Source organism: Macaca thibetana, chromosome 17 (assembly GCF_024542745.1).
Source record: "Macaca thibetana thibetana isolate TM-01 chromosome 17, ASM2454274v1, whole genome shotgun sequence".
Classification (NCBI taxonomy): Eukaryota; Metazoa; Chordata; class Mammalia; order Primates; family Cercopithecidae; genus Macaca; species Macaca thibetana.
In genome coordinates, this window is record NC_065594.1 from 39,715,751 (window position 1) to 39,734,259 (window position 18,509).

Below are 18,509 nucleotides of genomic sequence, written 5' to 3' on the forward strand. Positions count from 1 at the left end.
ACCACTGCTCAGGGATATAAAAAGGACACAAACAAATGGAAGAGCATACCATGCTCATGGATAGGAAGAGTCAATATCGTGAAAATGGCCTTATTGCCCAAGGTTATTTATAGATTCAATGTCATCCCCATCAAGCTACCAACGAGTTTCTTCACAGAATTGGAAAAAAATGCTTTGAAGTTCATATGGAACCAAAAAAGAGCCCACATTGCCAAGACAATCATAAGTCAAAAGAACAAAGCTGGAGATATCACGCTACCTGACTTCAAACTATACTACAAGGCTACAGTAACCAAAACAGCATGGTACTGGTACCAAAACAGAGATATAGACCAATGGAACAGAACAGAGTCCTCAGAAATAATACCACACATCTACAGCCATCTGATCTTTGACAAACCTGAGAGAAACAAGAAATGGGAAAAGGACTCCCTATTTAATAAATGGTGCTGGGAAAATTGGCTAGCCATAAGTAGAAAGCTGAAACTGGATCCTTTCCTTACTCCTTATACGAAAATTAATTCAAGATGGATTAGAGACTTAAATGTTAGACCTAAAACCATAAAAACCCTAGAAGAAAACCTAGGTAATACCATTCAGGACATAGGCATGGCAAGGACTTCATGTCTAAAACACCAAAAGCAACGGCAACAAAATCCAAAATTGACAAATGGGATCTAATTAAACTAAAGAGCTTCTGCACAGCAAAAGAAACTACCATCAGAGTGAACAGGCAACCTACAGAGTGGGAGAAAATTTTTGTAATCTACTCATCTGACAAAGGGCTAATATCTAGAACGTACAAAGAACTCAAACAAATTTACAAGAAAAAAAACAAACAACCCCATCAAGAAGTGGGCAAAGGATATGAACAGACATTTCTCAAAAGAAGACATTCATACAGCCAACAGACACATGAAAAAATGCTCATCATCACTGGCCATCAGAGAAATGCAAATCAAAACCACAATGAGATACCATCTCACACCAGTTAGAATGGCGATCATTTAAAAGTCAGGAAACAACAGGTGCTGGAGAGGATGTGGAGAAATAAAAACACTTTTACACTGTTGGTGGGATTGTAAACTAGTTCAACCATTATGGAAAACAGTATGGCGATTCCTCAAGGATCTAGAACTAGAAGTACCATATGACTCAGCCATCCCATTACTGGGTATATACCCAAAGGATTATAAATCCTGCTGCTATAAAGACACATGCACACGTATGTTTATTGTGGCACTATTCACAATAGCAAAGACTTGGAATCAACCCAAATGTCCATCAGTGACAGACTGGATTAAGAAAATGTGGCACATATACACCATGGAATACTATGCAGCCATAAAAAAGGATGAGTTTGTGTCCTTTGTAGGGACAGGGATGCAGCTGGAAACCATCATTCTCAGCAAACTATCGCAAGAACAGAAAACCAAACATCGCATATTCTCACTCATAGGTGGGAACTGAACAATGAGATCACTTGGACTTGGGAAGGGGAACATCACACACCAGGGCCTATCATGGGGAGGGGGGAGGGGGAAGGGATTGCATTGGAAGTTATACCTGATGTAAATGACGAGTTGATGTGTGCTGACGAGATGATGGGTGCAGCACACCAACATGGCACAAGCATACATATGTAACAAACCTACATGTTATGCACATGTACCCTAGAGCTTAAAATATAATAATAATTAAGAAAAAAAAAAAGTTTTGCAAATTTGAGAAAATTACAAGCCCTTAAAGCAAGGGGTTTAATGAACCCCAAGCAGGATAAATACAAGGTAGATTACACCAAACATACCATGATCAAATTTCTGAAAATCTGTGAGAAATGGAAAAAATCTTAAGCCAGATTTTAAAATGGCATAATACCTACATAGATACCAAGATAATTCCATAGAATTCTCGTTATAAACTGAAAGCCAGAAGTAAAAATGACAACTTTAAAATGCTGAATGATGAGAAAGAAAACCTGTCAATTCAGAATTCTACATCAAAATTATCTTTCATATATTAAGGTAATAATAAATTTTTTTTAATGCAGAAATGGTATGAGAGAAGAGAAATACTTTCAGAGCTATGCTAAAAAATTAAGAGTCTTGAAAGTGGTAAGTATGTAGATAATTACTAATAAAACATTTTGTCTAATATTTTAATTTTATTTAAGGCATTAGATCATATAGAACAAAGTAACAACAATATTTTGTGGGACTTATAACATATGCCAAAACAAAGGCACAAAAGATAGAAGGAGGGATGAAAGCATAATATTATAAGGTCCTTATACAATAAGAAAATTGGTATAATAGAATTGAAGGTAGAATATGATAATTAAAGATAGATATTACAAACTCTAGAGAAATCAATAAGAAATATAAAACAAGCTTGGTATGGTAGCTAACACCTTTATTCTTAGCACCTTGGGAGGCTGAGGCACGAGAATTGTATGAGGCCAGGATTTCCAGACCAGCCTGGGCAATATAGTCAGCCCCAGTTTCTAAAAATTAAACAAAAATTAGCTGGACATGGTAGTGTACACCTGTAGTTCCAGCTACTCAAGAGGCTGAAGTGGAAGGATAGCTTGAGCCCAGGAATTTGAGACTACAGTGGGCTATGATCACAAAACGCTCTCTAGCCTGGGCAACAGAAAGAGGCCTCGACACTTCAAAAAAAAAAAAAAAAAAAAAAAAAGGAATAAAAACAAAGAAGTATAGCTGATAAGTCAAGAATATATATAATATGAAGTTATAAAAATCACACAATTTAAAATATTTCCACGAAGAGGAAGAAGTAATAAAAACATAATGAAACCGTTAGGAAGCAAAGAACAAATGGTAGATTTAAATCAATCACATCAGTAACCACATTGAATGTAAATGGTCTGAAGACTCCAATTAAAAAATTAAAATTATCAGATTGAATTTAAAAAGACTCAACTGTACTTCCACAAACAAGAGCAAAATACAAATAAAGACACATGGACACATATAACTGAAACAAAAGGGTGGGATAACGTATTTAATCCAAATACCTATTTTAGGAAAGTTGGCATAGCTAAGTTAATATCAAAGCAGACTTCAGAACAAGGAATATTACCAGGAATGAAGACAATCATTTCTTATTGACAAAGGGGTCAGTTCATTAGGAAGACATAGCAGTTCAAAATATGTATGCATTTCATGGCAGAGCTTCCAAATACATTAAGTAAAAATTGACCTAACTGAAAAGGAGAAATCGAGAAATTCACAATTACAGATGGAGATGTCAACACTCCTCTTTTCGTATTCATATAATAAGAAATATAAAAATAATGGGATACAAAAAATTAAATAGTACATTCCATTTATTTGAACACCCCTCTAAACAACTTGTAAGTAAAAGAAGAAATAGAAAAGTAGCAAATATTTAGAATTCAATAAAAAGAAAAATATGACATGAAATATGTAAAATGTTGCTAAAACAATAATTTGATGACAATTTTTACCTTTATGTAAGTATATCCAAGAAGACAAAAGGCTAGAAACCAGTGACATTAGTTTTTATTTTACAAAGCTAAAACAAAGGAGTAAATTAAAGACAAAGTAAAGAGAAGCAAAGAAATAATGAAAGGTAATCAATGAATCATAAAGTGCTTTACAAAATCAGTATAGAAATATCTGCTCATTGAAGACACCTGAGGTTGTATATCCCCTGGAATACTAGAAACTTACAGACGCCAAAGATCTTAATCAAGGGAATGCTTCCAGGCAAGAACCATGCTATCTCTATCTTTCAGTCTCCCACAACACCTGGAATGGTGCTATGTACATAACGGCAGCTCAGTGATATCTGTTGGATTGAATTGCATTGAGTCATTATGTGTATCTTAATAATGCTATTCCTGAATCTGTCAATTTTGAAACATACTCATTCTGTTACTTTAAGAATTTAAAAAGCCAAGTAGATGATAGTGTGTTATCAACACTAGTAAGCTTTCAGGCATAAAACTTCAGATATTAGAATCAGTTTCTAGAAATGTCCCATTGGCTAAATGCATGTAAAAATGATTTAAAATATACACAGACAAATATCAACTATGTGACCATGACGGCCCAACATTTAAGCTACTACAACTAATTCTCATCTTTATGTGAAAAAAAAAAAAAAGCATAAGAGAAGGGTATTAATCAATAGCTTCTTATCCATAAACTGGAATGGGTTAGCTATTTGAAATGGACTGGGTTCCTCTATTTTGTGGTCGCAGCTACTCCAGAGAAAAGCAATGAGTCATTTTGAGGGTTCCCCAAATCCAAGTTCATGTAGCTTTGTCTGTTGGGAAGCATAGGGCAGTTAGATAGGGAGAAGGAGAAGCTTCAATTTCAGATACTTTCCTTCTGAGGATCATGTTTTGGGTAGATCATGTTTTACTGGATGGGTGCAAAGCTCCTTTTTGGTTTGCCAGCTTAAGTATCATTTACTGAAGTAAAACCTTCTCTAATTTCCACACTAGTTTTGCTCCTGTATCATGATTACATAGATCTCTGTTCCTTTCTTTAACAAAACTGGACCTCTAATAGTTTTTCAAAATCTATCTCTATTTAGTTATTTTTGCTAGATTCTAAATTACGTGAAGGCAGAAAACCTGTTTTGAGGTCTGCAACATAGTATGTGGTCAACAAATATTAAATGAATAAATGAATGAATAAGATTAAGCAATAATGCTAGGAGATTTCTTAGGTAGGCTCTATCTTGAAGTTCTTCTTATCTTTATATCTGGCATTGGCCTTTGTGAGTCTGTCTTTACAATTTTAGATTTTTAAATGCATTCTGAAATCTTAGAGATAGGAGTAGCAGTGATTCATTTATGTTGTTTAAATTTTAAGCATAACACAAATCTCCTTCTTAAAAAATATATCTTATAATAAGCAATTATAATAATTGAATAGAATTTATAATTCAGATAATTTTTACATTAAATTTAGTCTGTGCTGTACATAATATCTTCAAAGTTAGTATTCCACCAGTTTAAACATCTTCCTCATGTTCATAATTACACTGATAGAATGACAATAATTTATAAGGCAACAATTCAGCCAATTATAATATATTCAGCTGTTAATATTAGTAAGTTCATGTATAAATTATTTAAAAGAGGCCTTTAAACAAATTTGGAAACCTTTGATCATATCAAAGAAAAAATAAATTTTTTGTTAATCCTGGAGAGATTAGCTAAAAAAGGCCTTAATTGTTTCAGAGTTTCTGCAACATTTTCCTGTTTATCTTAACACTCCCGCAGTAATGCCTTGCATAAATTCACTGGACCCTCTTCAGAATAGAAAGGCATTGAAATAGAAGATATTCTGTGGTTGAGGAATGTGAAGGAGTTTCACAGTGTTGGCTCTTCCATACATCTTAGTTCTTGAGTAATGGCCTTTTTACACATTAAATGCCTAAGGTCTTTCTGTTGCCAGAGTGTATTGATGATCTCTCTAGTCCTTGTATCCTACTTCTCAAGAGGGCAATGTAGGTGTTTGCACAGTATATAAAATAAGTTCCATTGCTTGGGGGACACATGACATCTTCTAGAAGATTTTTGCAGATGATATTATAAATACAACTTATGAACTGTATCATACACTGAAGAAAAGATAGAGCAGGTACCAGATTTAACACGTTTAATTTGCAGGTCAAAAATTAGGTAGTTTAGAGTAGACCTTAGCTTTTGAGATAGATAGATAGATAGATAGATAGATAGATAGATAGATAGATAGATGATAGATAGATAGATAGATGATAGATAGATAGATAGATTAGATAGATAGATAGATATTTTTTCTTTCTTTCTTTCTTATTATTATTATTATTATTTTTTTGAGACAGAGTCTTGCTCTGTCATCCAGGCTGGAGTGCAGTAGTGTGATCTCGGCTCGCTGCAACTTCCACCTCCCAGGTTCAAGTGATTCTCCTGCCTCAGCTTCCCAAGTAGCTGGGATTACAGGTGCCCGCCAACACACCTGGCTAATTTTTGTATTTTTAGTAGAAACAGGTTTCACCATGTTGGCCAGGCTGGTCTCAAACTTCTGACCTGTTGATCCACCTGCCTCAGCCTCCCAAGTGCTGGGATTATAGGCATGAGCCACTGCATCTGGCCAAGATAGCTATCTATAATTTTTAATAGCCAAAATATATATTACCTCACTATTGTTTGGGGTAATATCGTTAGAAGATTCCCTCTTACAACTATGGGTAGGATATGCTGAATATCTGGTAGAAACTCACAGAAGTATAGCCTTATTCAGTTCAACACAGCCTTAACTTCAGGAAAGCAAACTATTTCCTCTTTTTTTCCCCCTTTGTTTTTCCATCATCCTGGACTAGCTACAATACAACTAAAGACTCTGAAGTCAGACCTCAAAAAATACTACAGAGGGATAGGGCTGGAAGCAAGACATATGTTTATGTGTTCTGAGGCAAGTGCTGTACATACTCTTCTACTTGACGGTTTCTAGTACATGTGAAAGCACAGATAATGGTAAATTCAGCCTAGTGATTTTCCCCAGCAATTTCAGTGTTTTCCACTTTATTTAACGCATGCCATCAGAGGCTCTAGATGATCTGGAATTTTAAAACCCAGCAATAAAGTGTTCATGTCATTATGAAGAAAAAAAACTAATTTATTTTAAGACAAGGCATTGTATTAGATATGCTCAAATTAGAAGTTCCTTCTGATGCAACTGTACAGTACAGGTGTTATGTCCTTTTTCAGAATAAGATAAGGCTTAGAGAAGTTTGTAATGTTCCTATACAATTAAAAATCTCAGAAAAGTAGTCAACCCTCTTTTATGCTAAAATGTGACATTTTCCTTATACCACCTTGTTGCTCAGGGATTATGCAGAAGAGGTTGACAAGCTACTGCATGGTTTTACCAAAAAGGATCATAAACTACTACGCTAAAAATTTAGAGAATTTCTAAGCCTTTTAAATACTAGCTACTGCAAACGATTGTGGAGTCTCATCTCTCAAGATGTGTGTAAATGAAGTGAAATGTACTGTTCTTTATGTTCTCACTGCCTAATAAAAGGAAGACATGAACTTAGAGGATTTTTTAAAGTAATGCTAATATGTTTTCTCACCCATATTCATCTTATTGGCTTCATATCACAAAAGGAATTCATTTGTGAAATAGCTGTTTGGTCTAGATGTGTAGATTAAAATTATAAGACAACTTCTCTTTGTACAAAGCAAATGTAGCACGATCACCCTCACAGTGTCATCTTCACTAGAAGCATATAGCATCTACCTGAGACCAGGATTATTCTTATTCTTAGATATTAAAACTTTATTTCACCTTTTTAGTACAATATATTTCTATATTCCAATTTTGAAGTAACTGAAATCACAGTTAGTTACTGTGAGAAGCACCATTTGAGTCCAGCTCATTTCTTAACAGGGACTTCGCAGCTGGTGAGCTTTTCAATAAACACATTGAAATTAAATGTCCCATTGGGCTATGTTTCATGAGTTATTTAGTGTTTGTGTTCTCACCGTAGGTGTCTTTATTTCATTGTTGTATTTGTTTTTATGACTAAATTGCATGTTTCTATCTCACCCTTTACTTGGTTAATTTAAATCAAGCCTTACAGGATTCAAAAACTGCTTCTTATATACTTATGCAATTAAATTTTAATAGAACACAGTGGTGCTTCTCTAGATAAGACTATACTAATTTATCAAATTATTTAAAATGGGAATTTCATTAGAAAAAGACTGATGGTTACAGACTCTTCAGTTCAAAATGAGCTATTGAACTTTCTAGTTGACTGTGTCTTTTCCCCCTAGTAAAGAATATGTCTTTACAGCTAAAGGTAACATTAAGTTCAGAATCGAAGCCACAGAGTACAAGGGATTGATTTGCAGCAAAGCTGATAACCCTCCATTTTGGAATGAAGCATGGACAGAAAGAAGGCAAGCATTCTTACCTTACATTCACTATATATTCATTAGTAAAACTTTGGATTGTGATCCTCCAAATGAGAAATTAATGATATAAAAATAATCACTAAATTAGAATTGAATTATGTTCAAACTTTATTTTGTTTATGAGAAAGTTTAAGATAGTTTATCGTTAGAAAACCTAGAGAGGCTACCTAAATGAGGATACCTTTAGAGGATACCTAAATAAAGATTAGTACCTTTATCTTTATTTTTTTTTAAAAAAATGGTGGCTACCAGCCTCAAATGCTCATTTAACATGGAATTAGGCATTACTTTTTACTTAAGATTACTAGTACACATGTTTACAGTATCCTCTGACCTAGGAGTCCTTATCCTAATATTTGCTATAATTGTTTGAGCTAATGAATAACTGTTTAATACAGTATCTTTAGTTCTTCAGTTTAAATCACAGGCAAAGGAAAATAGTTCCATTTAGGTAGTGTGACGAATCTATGACAGAAACTCTTTGATATATCCGCCCACTCTTTTTGATGTTTACTTTGAAAGTAACCATTGATAATTAGTTTGCTAAGACTGCTGAAACAGCTCTTGGAATCAGGAATTTGGTGCAATAAGAGATGGTGAGCACAGATTTCAAATCTCATTCCTTCCTATGTCCACTGATTAGATGTCCACATCTAATCTGCATTCGGGCAGGATATGCAAAGATTTAAATTCTCAGAGAGTCTGCTTTAAATTACTTTATTACTATGCTAGTGCTTTGATAAGTTGTACATTATTCCAAAACAATATTTACTGCATTGTTATAGTTCATGAGGTATGTATGGACTTACTTATCATTAAATTGCCAGAAGTTGGAGCAAATGGGTTTTTTACACATCCATCTATTCATTCATGTATCCATTTATTTATTCATCAAAAATTATTAAGAACAATTATTGAATGACCTTGGTAACTGGAATATATTAATATCAAAGTACTGTAGGGAAGTGAACAAAGAAGGTTAGGGAAGTTGGGATTGTTGCAATCTTAGATAAAGTGACGATTGATTAAAAGTGATTGAAGGAGGAGAGATAGCTGGGTATAAATCTGAAAGAAGAGTGTTTTAGACAGTACGGAACAACCAGTGCAAAACTAAAAAATACGAATGTGTCTGGTGTTGCCAAGAAACAGCAAAGAGGCCAGCATAGCTGAAAGACAAAGAATGAGGAGAAGATGGAATAAAAAAGTAATGGAGTACAAGTACAAAATCCTGTGGGGTCTTCTAAGCTATTTCATGGACTATGGGTATTACTCTAAGTGTCCCTGAGGTGGAAAAAACTGAGATAAATTATTTGCAACAAAAAAATTTATTGGATTCAATGACAAAAGAGAGATCAGTGACAAAGATAAAGTGATTGGGGAATTCAGAAAGAAAACGCATGCCTGCACCATCAGAATGGAAGGGAACAAGGAGATCTGGCATGTGACTTGTCTTCTAAAAAAATCTCAAGATTTACTTATGTGCACATGTTTTTAATTATTTTTGTCCTCCTTTCATTTATGCCCCTTCCTTTGGTAACTTCATTTGTTTCCATGTCTACTATGAACATTTTAATGCTGATGACTCCTCTTTAATTTACAGTTCTGGTCCAATGGTCTCTTTTAAGGGCAAAACCCAATATGGGTCTAATGATTACTTGGCCTACTTAACTAGAAACTTGAAACTGATGTATTTCACTGAAGTGTTTGCCAATAGTTTTTCAAGTTTCACTTAAATCTCACTTCTTCCTTTTAGCCTTTGACTTCCCTTGTACTTTACTCTGACAGCCCTCAATATACTTACAGTTGCTTGATTAATGTTGTCCTTTTCATAAAATTATAGGTTGTATGAGCTAGTGCTCAATAAATATTTTTTGACAAACTGATTGTCTTACTTTTCTATGGAGTTGTTACTCTACATATTTATCCATTCAATAGATGCTGATATTTTTAAGGTAAGAGTAACTCAAAATATGAGAATTTATTAAGGATTTCAAATTTTATTTAAGTGCTCAGATCAGTCAATATCCAGATTACATTATTCCAACTGCATTATAGTTTTAGCATATGTATAAGCCTGACTTGGAAAACTACCATCATTGCAAAAGAGAGAGACCCAAAATGACAACATGGAGTTGTATTAGGAGCATATCTTACCTTCATTTATTTTCACTTCCCTATAAACTTATTGTAGGTAGTCCTGTGATGCTTTAAAATATTTTAAGAATAAACGTCTTGAACATGGATTTTCTGTTTGACCTAAGTTTTTTTCATTTTTATTTTATTTTATTTTTATTTTTTAGACAGAATCTCACTGTCATCCAGGCTGGAGTGCAGTTGCATGATCATAGGTTGAACTCCCAGGCTCAAACAATACTCCCACTTCAGCCCCCCAGCTAGCTGGAACTACAGGCATGTGCCACCATCGTTGGCTAATTTTTGTATTTTTTTTTTTTTGTAGAGATGGGGTTTCACCGTATCGTCCAGGCTGTGACCTAAGTTCTAGTGATTGACTTTCTCAGAGAGAAAGAGTGATGAGCTTAGAGATTTTCTCCCCTCATTTTATAGGGTTTTGGGAGTTAGATCTGAGATACTTTATATAGAGAATTCATGATTAAAACTCTTGTGAGTTAAGATGAAAAATGTAGGAACTAAAGAGTCACATAATGACTTGCAGGTTTCAGTTCAATGAAAAAAAGGAGACAAAATTTATTTCGGATATTTCTGGGTATATTAGATACTTGAGATTGGAGTGGGAAACAGAGATTGGAGGGAACGAGGATAATATGGTTTGGTCTGTGTCCCCAGCCAAATCTCATGTTGAATTGCAATCCCCAATGTTGGAGGTGGGGCCTGGTGGGAGGTATTTGGATCGTGGGGCTGGATTTCCCCATTGGTACTGTTCTGGTGCTAGTGAGTGAGTTTCGTGAGAACTAGTCACTTAAAACTGTGTGGCATCTCCCTCACTTCCTTCTTCTTCTAGCATGAGAGATGCTTCACTCCCCCTTTGCCTTCCACCATGGTTGAAAGTTTGCTGAGGCCTCCCCAGAAGCAGATGCTACCATTCTTCCTGTGCAGCCTATGGAACTGTAAGACAATTAAACCTCTTTTCTTTATACATTATCCAGTCAGGTGTTCTTTATAGCAGTGTGAGAACAGACTAATAAAGAGAGTTGGTACCACAGAGTAAGGTATTGCTATAAAGATACCTGAAAATGTGGAAGTGGCTATGTAACTGGATAAGGGGCAGAGGTTGGAAGAGTTTGGAAGGCTCAGAAGAAGACAGAAAGATGAGGGAAAATTTGGAACTTCCCAGAGACTTGTCAAATTGTTGTGACTAAAATGCTGATAGTGATCTGGACAGAGATGGCCAGGCTGAGGAGGCTGCATATGGAAATGAGGAACTTATTGGGAACTGGAGCAATGGTCACTTTTATTATGCCTTAACAAAGAGGTTGGAGGCATTGTGCCCCCCTGCTCTAGGGATCTGTGGAATTTGAACTTGAGGGTAATGATTCAGGGTATCTGGCAGAGGAAATTTCTAAGTATCAAAGCATTCAGGATGTGGCCTGGCTGCTTCTAACAACAAATGCTCATATTCATAGGAAGAGATATGATATAAAACTGGAATTTATACATAAAGGGGAAGCAGAACATAAAAGTTTGAAAAATTCACAGCCCACCTATGTGGTAGAAAAGAAAAGCCCATTTTTCAGGGGAGGAATTCAGTCAGGCTGCAGAAATTGGCATAAGTAAAAAGAAGCCAAGTGATAATATCAAAGACAATGGGCAAAAGGCCTTGAAGGCACTTCAGAGACCTTCACAGCAGCCCCTTCCTTCATAGTCCCAGAAGCCAAGGAGGGAAGAACGGTTTCATGGGCTGGGCCAAGGGCCTTGCCAACTTGTGCAACCTCAGGAAACTGCTCCCGCATCCTGGCTGCTCTAGCTCCACCCATGGCTCAAAGGGACCAAGGTATAGCTCTGGCCACTGCTTCAGAGAATGTAAGCCATAATTCTTGGCAGCTTCCATGTGGTGTTAAGCCTCTGGATGTACAGCGTGTGAAAGCTGAGGCTTGGGAGCTCTGCCTAGATTTCAGAGAATGTATGGAAAAGCCTGGATGTCCAGTCAGAAGCCTGCTGAAGGGGCAGAGCCCTCCTGGAGAACATGTACCAGGGAGTGTAGAGGGGAAATGTAGGGTTGGAGCCCCCACACAGAGTCCCCATGGGGACACTGCCTAGTGGAGCTGTGAGAAGGGGGCCACTGTCATCCAGACTCCAGAATGGTAGACCCACTGGCAGCTTGCATCTGTCACCTGGAAAAGTTGCAGGCACTAAACACCAGCCCATGAGAGTAGCCGTGGCCACTGTACCCTGCAAAGCCACAGGGGCAGAGCTGCCAAAGGCCATAGGAGCCCACTGCTTGCCCCAGTGTGCCCTGGATATGAGACATAGAGTCAAAAGAGATCATTTTGGAGCTTTAAGATCTAATAACTGCCCTGCTGAGTTTAAGACTGGCATGGGGCATGTAGCCTCTTTATTTTGGCTGATTACTCTCTTTTGGAATGGGAATATTTACCCAATGCCTATATCCCCATTGCATCTTGGAAGTAACTAACTTGCTTTTCATTTTACAGGCTCATAGGTGGAAGGGACTTGGCTTGTCTCTGATGAGACTTGGGACTTTGGACTTTTGAGTTAATGCTGAAATGAGTTAAGACTTTGGGGCACTCTCAGGAAGGCATGATTAGACTTTTCAATATGAGAAGGACATGAGGTTTGGGAGGGGCCAGGGACAAAATGACATTCTTTTGATCTGTGTCCCCACCCAAATCTCATGTCAAATTGTAACCCCCAATATTGGAGGTGGGTCCTGGTAGGAGGTGATTGGACTGTGGGGCTGGATTTCCCTGTTGGTGCTGTTCTCATGATGGTTGGTTCTAGTGGTGTGATCATTTAAAAGTGTGTAGCACCACACTTCCCTCCTGCTACTCCCTCCATGTGAGATGCCTCGCTCTCCCTTTGCCTTCTGCCATGATTGAAAGTTTCCTGAGGCTTCCCAGAAGCAGATGCTGTCATGTTTCCTGTACAGCCTGTGGAGACATGAGCCAATTAAACCTATTTTGTTTATAAATTACCTAGTCTCAGGTATTTCTTTATAGTAGTGTGAGAGCAGACTAATACACAGGGATTAGAATCAGTGTAGTAAACTTGGAAGTTATATATACATAGGCAGTAAAGGAGTGGCGCTTTAACTCTGCACATGAAAAATTGAGTGGGGAAAGATAGAAAATACAGAAAGAATATAGTGTTCAAACTCACTGTCACTGTCTGATGCTGTTACTTTTTTCTCCATCTTAGGCAGAGCTAGTCCAGAATAGAGTCTGTTACTGTTCACTCGTGCCTTGAATTTCCTCTGATCTTCTCCTGCTACAATTAGTGACCTATTATGGAGTCATTAAAATAATTAGCAGATATTCACTACAGTTGTAGCAGAGCATAGTCTATGGATTCAGTCATGTTTGCGTCTCCTAAATATGAATATACACAAAAGCTGCCATTGAATAGTAAAATTACATGAGGAAATTTAATCAGCAGGTGTCATATTTTAGCCCATTATCTTCTGATTAAATAGTAGTTGTCTGTGTTATGACATGAAGTTTATGGCATTTTTAGCAAAGTTGGAAACATATCAAATGGTTTGATATGTTGATAATTAAAATTCAGTGAGTTGAAAGTGATGAGTAACTTCTCAGGCGGGCTTATTCAAATACTCAAATAACTTTTAGAATGAGAAACACTCCTCTGTAGGAGAAATAATACATTTTAATGATCTAAAATTTGGTGGCTTGCAGATTAACAGTCCATCATTTTTAGCCCGGAGTTAAGTGATATGCATTTTGTGTGACCTATAATTCATTCATTCATTCATTCTTACCCTTCTCTTGCCTTTTGCCACTATCTGAAGGGACATGTCATTATGTTCTCATTAGCTCCAATTCTGACTTTATGCCATATTTTATGGAACTTGCAAAGACTCTTGCAGTATAATATGTTACTTTAATTTCAAAAATGTATTGACCTTAGTTGGTATGTACACAAGATTATTAGAAACATAAAAAAGTATATTCAGTAACATCTAAAAAAATTCAAGTTAATTTACCTTCATTTCTACCTGTTGGTTAATAGTATAATGGTTGATACTGACCAAGGTAGCCTAAATGAGTTTCTCTCAGCTTGACTAAATTTTAGATAAGGTTCTTTCTGATTCCTGATCACCCTCTACCACCACCCCCTTTTTTTAAGAGTATTTACTTTAGAAAACCTGTAATTGTAAATTATTTATCTGCTCTTTTGAGATGTAAATTTTCTGCAACCTAGGAATATCTTTCTCGAGAACTTGGAAGCCATCACTATCATCAAGAAAGATAGTTCCCTATTTCCCAGTCTCTATGGGAAAGTAGGAGCATAACTTCAATAAGAGACAACCAGAAAACATGGATAGCCTGATCATGTTGACCAACCTCCTCCAGCATCTTCCTGTGCTTCTCTACTAGTTCATCCCAGTGTTTATAAACTTTTCTGTCTTTCAGGTTAATGGAATTGAGTTCAATCTCTCTCCCCATTACAATAGCCTGTCTTTACCGTTGCAATAATTTTGAATAAAGTATTTTCTTTTTAGCTTGTCTGATGTAATTTTTATTTTGCAATACACATCCAGAAGCACTTAGGAAGTAACTGACATATTTCTAAGTGCTTTCTAATATTAATTTATTTAATTTCATGGAAATCCCATGAGACAGACTGTAAATTGAAAATAAATCGAAGTTCTCAAACCAACTGAATTAGACCCCTCCTCTTGGCCAAGGAGAATTTAAAGTAACTTGAAAAACTAGTGTAGGCCATGGTGAGAAAGGGTTGGGGGTGGTCAGACATGCCTCATTATGCTTCTTCCTCCCTTTGGAATTCAGGCACAACTGACCAGCAATAACATAAAACAGAGCTTAAACAGATAAAAGAGACTCTTTGCAGCAATAAGATACCAAATTTCAACCTGACTCTAGTATAGCATCACATGACAGATAGTAAGGGCTCAAAGACTTCATCTCAAAATACATTTCTTTGACATATCTTAAAGTGATCTTCCAAAATTGTCTTTTATGGGGAAAATCTACATTTTGTAGAGAACCCCCTTCCCTTTCCAGGTCTTTTCCTGATCCAGAAAAGATTTAACTTAGAGTGTGGCACCTTTTAAGTTCTGGTAAGAGACATTTACCATCTATTATTTCTGAAGCTTTTCAGCTGGAGGTTTCACCTACATGATAAGAAACTTGATCTCCACAATCCCTTATCTTAACACAGCCACTTCTTTATATTGATTCCAGGTCTTTAGATAATAACTTAAATCTTTCAATCAATTGCCAATCAGAAAATCTTTGAATCCACCCATGACCTACTTCAAGTTGTCCTAACTTTCTGGACTGAAACAATGTGCACCTTACATGTATTGGCTGATGTCTGCCTATAACTTATGTCCCCCTAAAATGTATAAAATCAAGCTGTAACCCAACCACCTGGGGCTCATGTTCTCAGGACCTCTTGAGACTATGACTCAGGATTTGGTCACTCATATTTGGCTCAGAATAAACTTCTTTAAACATTTTATCAAGTTTGACTCTTTTTGATGACAATGCTGTTATTCCCATTTTACCATATTACATAGAGATGGTCACTTTCTCTGGAGAGTAAGAAGGAAACAAAGATTTATACTGCCTCTCATTACTCTTCACTCCGATAAATACCCACTTCTAACATTTCTGTCCCTCTTTTCTTTTCCAGCTAAAGCCGATCATTAATTTTTACAGATTGTATTATTTATTTACTTGGTTAATATACACATATTGACTCCTACTGTATGTCAGGGGTTGGTGACAAAATAGCAGACAAGACAGATATGATTCTTCATGACAGAACATTTATAGTCAGCAGGGACATGGACAAGAAACAGACAACTTTGTCAGAGTGGTAAATGATACTCTGAAGCACATAAACTGGGTTTTTAACACATGTCTGGTGATACTGGGAGAGCCTCCCATGAGAAGTGACCACTAACACGAGAACAAATCAAAGAAGAGGAAAGAGATGCAGGTAAATGTTTTAGCCTTAGAAAATATTACATTCAAAGCCTAGAGATTGCCAAGAATATAAATGAAATAAAAACAATAATACATAACTAAAACAAAGACTGTGTGTAAAGAGCTAGGGATGGTGGAGAAGGATGGAGTGAAGGTATGGGGTGACAGTAGTTTTATGGCAGAAAATGTAAGTCAAGTCCATCATTTTTGGTTTGATCATCTGGGCAATGAGGAGCTGTTTGAAGAATTTTGTGCAAAAGGGTCAATACCATATTTGCAGCTTTTGAAAACTCTGGCAGAGAAGTGAAGTGGATTGAAAAGGGCAACAATGAAGGCAGGAGACCATTGTAGGTGACTGTTGCAATAATGATGGACTTAAACAGAAAAATAGTGAGAAAAAGAAAAATCAACAGATTTCAGGAGTACCTCAAAAACTTTTGGATTTGCTTGGGTGGGTGATGGAGAGAAAGGTGTCAAAAATGCCACCCAGATTTCCAGATTGAGTAACTTCAGTAACTCAGGTGAAACTGGAAGATTTGTTGGGAGGATGGAGCAGTCACTTCTGAAATTGTTGCTCAGCCTACAGTAGGCCTTTGCTATTTGATTCTACACAAGTGTCTGTGTTCAGGACGTGGACTGGTGTAGTTTTTACTAAGTTACTCATGAAGGAGCAGAGATAATTCCGGTTTGACTTGTGATGAGAATGACATGTGTTAAAACTTTTGATCCAGAATTAAAACCCAGAATCCTTGATATCTCATCTGATTTTGCTGCCTGGCAACCCCAAATTTCTAACATAATTCTAAATGAAGGATTGGAGGATATTATTTACTTAATCTCTTAAGTCTTTTGATGGAGTCTCGGTAGATTATTAGGAAAATTTTATAACCGCATAAAAGTAATCCTGTTAGGAAGTATTCATGACAAAGTTGTAGTAATTTGTGTGTGTGGTGCTCTCTAAAAGTTGTAGGTAGACAAGATTTCTAACGCAGGTGTTTTTGTTCTCTCTCTTTGTCTCATGGGTGTGTGTATGTGTAAGTATAAATAAATGAATATATATATATAATTATATATGCGTAACAAAATTTAGATAAAGGTTACAGAATAGCTAAATCTTTTTATTTAAGAAAAGAACTGTTAAATAGACCTATTTTAAATGAATCTCCAAAAGTTTTATTTTACACTTTAGCTATTGCACTGCAAAGAATATTTGGATTAAGACTACAACTGTTGTAGCAGGACGAGCCGCAGACAAAACCTCTCAGACACCTAGTTGTAGAAGGAAGGGCTTTATTCAGCTGGAAGCATCAGCAAGCTACTGCCTTAAAATCCGAGCTCCTCAAGTGCACAATTTCTGTCCCTTTTAAGGGCTCACAACACTAAAGATTTCACATGAAAGGGTCATGATTGATTTGAGCAAGCAGAGGGTACGTGACAGGAGCTGCATGCATCGATGGTCAGAGAGAAACAGAACAGGACAGGGAGTTTTACAGTGTTCTTCTATACAGTGTCTGGAATCTATGAATAACATCAGTTTCTAAGCTATGAGTCGATTTTTAACTACTGGGTTTAGGCCAGGCGGGCCTGGCATCGGGCTGCCTGTTTTTGGTTTTACTTCCTTGTTTTTTCCTAAAACAGGTACTGAGTATAAAACAATATAAAACAATATGAGAGGGTCTCTCTCTTTCCTCACTGTGTCCTGTTAAATAATGCCCAGAAGAATGTACATTAGCTGGTGGCTCAAATCTTGCCTAGTATGTGCACTTGCTTGTTGACATTTTGCAATTGAGGTAGTGAATGCTACAGTTAGCTGCAAGCACGTGTGTACGTTGTTACAGTACTCTTTGAAAACAAGGGCCTTTGGTCAACTAAGTGGTCTGTTCATGTGAAATTAGGCCATAAAGTGAAATTGGGCTGTTTTACATTTTGAGACAATTTCCCACTTAGTTCTGATTATCTTGCTATTGCATAAGCAATGTTTGTTCATAGACGTGATGTAGCTGTTTTGGATCTAGTCAACTTAAGCTCTTTATCAAAAAATGTCTCAAAACATCTTCAACATTTTAAATGCTGATATTTGGCTACATTCCAGATAGAACTGAAATAGAAAATAAAGGGAAGGGGTTGAAGTTTTAGTATTTTAAAAATTGTATTTTATTAGATTATTTTTTGCTTAATCTTTTCTATGCTAGTATTTAGTTGACATAAATGAAATTGGCTGAGTGACACTGTTGAACAAAAGGGATGGGAATAAAAACTCCAATGCCAAATCAATGATAATACTTTTAATCAGAGTTAATTGATGCCAGCTGTGTGGTCTGTGTGTTATTTTGCATTTGTGGGTGAAGAAAGGTGTGGTTTCTGTTATTTCAATTTAGAAGCTGGAACTGGTTGCCAGTCATTAAGAATGTATG